The sequence below is a fragment of the Bos indicus x Bos taurus genome, chromosome 13, assembly GCF_003369695.1.
Source record: "Bos indicus x Bos taurus breed Angus x Brahman F1 hybrid chromosome 13, Bos_hybrid_MaternalHap_v2.0, whole genome shotgun sequence".
In the NCBI taxonomy this organism is placed as follows: Eukaryota; Metazoa; Chordata; class Mammalia; order Artiodactyla; family Bovidae; genus Bos; species Bos indicus x Bos taurus.
Window position 1 is genome coordinate 32,623,543 of NC_040088.1, and position 6,247 is coordinate 32,629,789.

The following is a 6,247-nucleotide window of genomic DNA, read 5'->3' on the forward strand; positions in this document are numbered from 1 at the left end:
CCTTCTCCTTGACTTGATGAATCCCAAACCCTTGCTTTAGCTGCTCTGGGAAGTTCACAAAAACTCAAGAATGAGTGCAAAGATCCCAGGCTTTCTCCTCATCGCAGTTGTGTTGCCTATGAAAACTCATTGCCCTCAGGTCCCCTCTGTCCTGAGCTCTGGAAGTGACCAGGGCTGGAACATATGGCAAGCATTGCTTCTATCCCTCCAAGACACTGTGAGTTGATCTGGTCTCCTAGGGCGCACAGAAGACTCTGCCTGCACCCGACCCTTCCTGTCAGCATAGCAGTAGAAAAGCACAAAGGACAAACTCCTTCAGAGACTAAAATAACGGATATTATATTTTTCACTTTTGAAAGATGTTAGAGACATGTGTAGTAAGAACAAAATGATTAAACTTCCATACCACCAAGTCCTTAGAGAAACTGGCTCAGCATGCTAATGGAAGAACATCCATTATGTGGTATCTAGACCAACTTGAACTTGGTTATGCATCCTTGGTGGGAGCAAAACCTGTAGCTTTTGAAGCCACTAACACTGGTGCAAAGAGTAATCCCTTGCTTTGCTTCAGTCTTGGAGGTTCTTTGGAACCTATTCCATAATGATAGGACATGTCTTATTAGGACATGTGACCCTCTTGAGACTTAGAACAGGATTAGGCTAGTCTGGGCTGTGTTAACAGACTCCCAAATCTCAGGGGCTTTCAGAACAAGGAGAATTTTGTTGTTTCACTGAGGTCAGGTGTCCCAGGCAGCAGAGAGCCTGCTTCATGCAGGTTTTTCTGTGCATGATCCAGGTTAAGGGAGGCTCTGGCTGTGTAATGCGTGGCTTCTGAGGCAACCGTGTTCACTCCATCCCAGTCACTGTGGAGGTGAGAGCACGAGGAGTGCTCCAGGAGTGTGTCAGAGCTGGGCTGAGTCCCTTCTGTTCACAAGGGCACTGGCTGTGTTTTCATGTGCTTAAGAAAAAGGAGGATTGAGAGCTAGCATCTCTGCCACAGTGACTTCATCTTACATGTCTTTGTAACCCTTGTGCCTCGCGAAAGGTAAACTCCTGGGAATGTTAGTGGTATGAATGTCATGTCACATGAGAGGGAAGAACACCTGCGGGCCCAGGGCTGTCTGTCTTCCTTCTGAACATTCCTATCATTGGTCTTCAAGATACCAGAGTTTTCAGACTGTTAGTGGTGTGTGCTCATAGAGTTCATGTTTGGAGAGATGGACATTAGTGAGTGTGGTAAGAATAGAAGAGTTAAGAGATGCTATGTAGTTTATAGAAAGGAACCTTGTCCAGGTGGAGAGTTTGGATGGTATGTGTGACCAAGAGGGAAAGATTAGGGGTTTCTAAGGCAGAGATGGACTCAGAACCCCTCTGATGAACACAAGCAATCTTTAAACAGCAAATATTGAAAAACAGGATTAACATTTATCTCAATGGGAGGTTTTTTGATGAGCATTCAGAGTGGATGCTGGACTCCATTTTTTTAGGGAATGAGAGATGAACAGTTTCTTATTAATATTTGCATGAGCTTTCCCTCCAATTTCTATATTTTTGATATCTATTCAGTAATTTATATATCTCCCTAAATGGGTTTCTAGTTGATAGACATCCAATTTATCACATTAACCTTAAAATTATACTTTGGAAAATTTTATACCATCAGAATTCTTTGTGTTTTATTGTCCCTGGTGGGGCATATAGTTCCTAAAATTCTAATTAGTTACTTTGGTAAAGTTCATAGGATAAGGCCCAGACTCAGAGGGACAACCTGCTGAGTTTACAAAATTACAGAGCTGTCACTCTATGGAATTGTCCTTCAGTCTCTAGTTCTTTCAGTAAATTCTAAGCGTGAATCTTGATCTAATAAATAGCATTAGAAACCAGCAGGTTATGGATTAACTATTGACTTTAAACCATTTTGACTAATAAACATATTGTACAGAGTACTCTAAGACTTTTCACATCCTTGACTCCTGCATATGGGAAGCACCTGTGGACAAAGCCATAACTGTAGCACCAGGTCCTTTGACCCTCCTTCAGAACCTTTATTCCACTGACTCTGGAAAAGTATTACCTCCTAACAGAGTCAAATTGTCCATTAAATGGCATAAAATAGGGTGATTTTTTTCTCCTATGCTTCTAAACTACTGACATTTCTTTTAAAAGTGCATATCTGCTTTCATGCCAGAAGAGAAAGCAACTTCCCTACCCGCCTCCATCCTGAGAGTACAACACAATCTTATTGACAGGTTAAAGTAGTGACTTGAAGAAACAGTTAAGCCCATGACTCTTCTTGAGTTTTCTCATAAAGGAAACTGCCTCATTCATAATATGTAAACAACATAGTGATTCAGGGGCAAACCCACAACAAGAGAAGTTTAGCATATATTGTTTCAAAAAGGGTTAAATTTAAATTGTTGTCTTTTAGCAGGCTAATGATGTAAATCTTCAAAGAAAAAGAAGAAAAAAAATCTCCAAGGAAGAGGTGAGTTCAGCATTTCTAAAATGTATTTGATAAACAACATTGAGGGAACAGAAAATCTGAAAATCTCCCACTAAAAAAACTAGAAATGTTGGCTATACTGTAGCTGACATCTTTTTTAAAGGCAAGTTCAGTTCAGTTCAGTCACTCAGTTGTGTCCGACCCTTTGCAACCCCATGAATTGCAGCATGCCAGGCCTCCCTGTCCATCACCAACTCCTGGAATTCACTCAAACTCATATCCATCGAGTTGGTGATGCCATACAGCCATCTCATCCTCTGTCGTCCCCTTCTCCTCCTGCCCCCAATTCCTCCCAGCATCAGAGTCTTTTCCAATGAGTCAACTCTCCACATGAGGTGGCCAAAGTGCTGGAGTTTCAGCTTTAGCATCATTCCTTCCAAAGAACACCCAGGGCTGATCTCCTTTATTTATTTATTTATTTTTAATTTATAAACCTGTATGCGAGACAGCAAAAGAGACACAGATGTATAGAACAGGTTTTTGGCTCTGTGGGAGAGGGAGGGAGGGAATGATTTGGGAGAATGGCATTGAAACTTGTATGATATCATGTAAGAAATGAGTTGCCAGTCCAGGTTCGTTGCAGGATATAGGAAGCTTGGGGTTGGTGCACTGGGATGACCTCCTTTAGAATGGACTGGTTGGATCTCCTTGCAGTCCAAGAGACTCTCAAGAGTCTTCTCCAACACCACAGTTCAAAAGCATCAATTCTTCAGTGCTCAGCTTTCTTCACAGTCCAACTCTTACATCCATACATGACCACTGGAAAAACCATAGCCTTGACTAGACAGACCTTTGTTGGCAAAGTAATGTCTTTGGTTTTTAATATGCTATCTAGGTTGGTCATAACTTTCCTTCCAAGGAGTAAGTGTCTTTTAATTTCATGGCTGCAATCAGCATCTGCAGTGATTTTGGAACCCCCAAAAATAAAGTCTGACACTGTTTCCCCATCTATTTCCCATGAAGTGATGGGACCAGATGCCATGATCTTCATTTTCTGAATGTTGAGATTTAAGCCAACTTTTTAAATTTTCTTCTTTCACTTTCATCAAGAGGCTTTTTAGTTCTCTTCACTTTCTGCCATAAGGGTGGTGTCATCTGCATATCTGAGGTTATTGATATTTCTCCTGGCAATCTTGATTCCACCTTGTGTTTCTTCCAGACCAGTGTTTCTCATGATGTACTCTGCATATAAGTTAAATAAGCAGAGTGACAATATACAGCCTTGACGTACTCCTTTTCCTATTTGGAACCAGTCTGTTGTTCCATGTCCAGTTCTAACTGTTGTTTCCTGACCTGCGTACAGGTTTTTCAAAAGGCAGATCAGGTGGTCTGGTATTCCCATCTCTTTCAGAATTTTCCACAGTTTATTGTGACCCACACAATCAAAGGCTTTGGCATAGTCAATAAAGCAGAAATAGATGTTTTTTTCTGGAACTCTCTTGCTTTTTCCATGATCCAGCGGATGTAGGCAATTTGATCTCTGGTTCCTCTGCCTTTTCTAAAACCAGCTTGAACATCAGGAAGTTCACGGTTCATGTATTGCTGAAGCCTGGCTTGGAGAATTTTGAACATTACTAGTGCGTGAGATGAGTGCAATTGTGCGGTAGTTCGAGCATTCTTTGGCATTGCCTTTCTTTGGGGTTGGAATGAAAACTGACCTTTTCCAGTCCTGTGGGCACTGCTGAGTTTTCCAAATTTGCTGGCATATTGAGTGCAGGACTTTCACAGCATCATCTTTCAGGATTTGAAAGAGCTCAACTGGAATTCCATCACCTCCACTAACTTTGTTCATAGTGATGCTTTCTAAGGCCCACTTGACTTCACATTCCAGGATGTCTGGCTCTAGGTCGGTGATCACACCATCGTGATTATCTGGGTTGTGAAGATCTTTTTTGTACAGTTCTTCTGTGTATTCTTGCCACCTCTTCTTAATATCTTCTGCTTCTGTTAGGTCCATACCATTTCTGTCCTTTATCGAGCCCATCTTTGCATGAAATGTTCCCTTGGTATCTCTGATTTTCTTGAAGAGATCCCTAGTCTTTCCCATTCTGTTGTTTTCCTCTATTTCTGTGCATTGATCACTGAGGAAGGTTTTCTTATCTCTTCTTGCTATTCTTTGGAACTCTTCATTCAGATGCTTATATCTTTCCTTTTCTCCTTTGCTTTTCACTTCTCTTCTTTTCACAGCTATTTGTAAGGCCTCCCCAGACAGCCATTTTAGAAGAAAAAATTCACAGGGTTCAAAAATCATGAAGTAAATAAACATGACCTGGTACTGGGACTGCCCTAGTAGGGGAAGTGGTTGCGGAGGTGATGTTAGTGTTGGAACCTGCGGCCTGAGGTAACCAGAGGGTGTGTGGTTCTTTGACCACGTGGCTGTAGTATACAAGGTCTTGACTACACCAAGATGGGAAGTTGGAACCAAAACTATAAAATTCCCAATTATATACTCAGTGAAACAAAAAATCTACTCACTAGCACATGGGGAAAGTTTATCTGTCTTGGCCTGATGTGTGCTGAAAACAGTAGTCTTCCTTGGGAAATCAAAACCACAGGCCTGACTTTTACAAATCTAAGTTTGAACTTACATAAGCTTCATAGTCTCAAAAGGCCCCAAATCAAAAAATTCTCATAAAAAATGTGAATGGGGCAGGAAGGTATACTAGTGAAAGGAAGCACAAAACTAAGTACTCTTGAAAACATTGTTGACTGGCATAAAAATTCCCATAAAGAAAGCCCACTTAAAGATTAATTCACAATTCAAAATTACAAAATACATAAGGAAACTGTTCATCATCCAGCAGGATTATATTTGTCCTAATCCTTGAGATAATATTAGACAGAGTGAAGTAAGCCAGAAGGAAAAACACCAATACAGTATACTAATGCATATATATGGAATTTAGAAAGATGGTAACAATAACCCTGTGTACGAGACAGCAAAAGAGACACTGATGTATAGAACAGTCTTATGGACTCTGTGGGAGAGGGAGAGGGTGGGAAGATTTGGGAGAATGGCATTGAAACATGTAAAATATCATGTATGAAATGAGATGCCAGTCCAGGTTCGATGCACGATACTGGATGCTTGGGGCTGGTGCACTGGGACGACCCAGAGGGATGGTGTGGGGAGGGAGGAGGGAGGAGGGTTCAGGATGGGGAGCACGTGTATATCTGTGGCAGATTCATTTTGATATTTGGCAAAACTAATACAATTATGTAAAGTTTAAAAATAAAATAAAATTAAAAAAAAAACAAAAAACAACTGTAAACTTTTAAAACACAAAAGAAGAGGGCACTTTTTCCCCCCTAGAATAATATGTTTTAGGTTCATCCATGCTCCATGTATCAGCAGTTCAATCCTTTTTATTTGCATGTAGTATTTCATTTTACGAATATATAACACATTATTTATTCTTCTGTTAACAGACATGTAGAGTATTTCCAGTTCTTGGCTGGCCCATGTTATCTTCTGATTATGATATATTCCTGAATTACTTTACTACTATAGTAATCTTTGGTAGAAATATTGGAATGAATGCCAGAAATATATTCCTCAGGATTTTCCAAGATTTGTTCTTATGTCACCAAAAAGCAATGTATAATGTATTTCACCCCTGCAGGAAGCAGATGCTTGAGAAAACAGATACTGGAGCAGGTACCCCTGGGGTGAATCCCAGGTCTACCATTTGCCATGATTTGAACTTGAGCAAGTTATCTAACTTCACTGTGCTTCATCTTTAC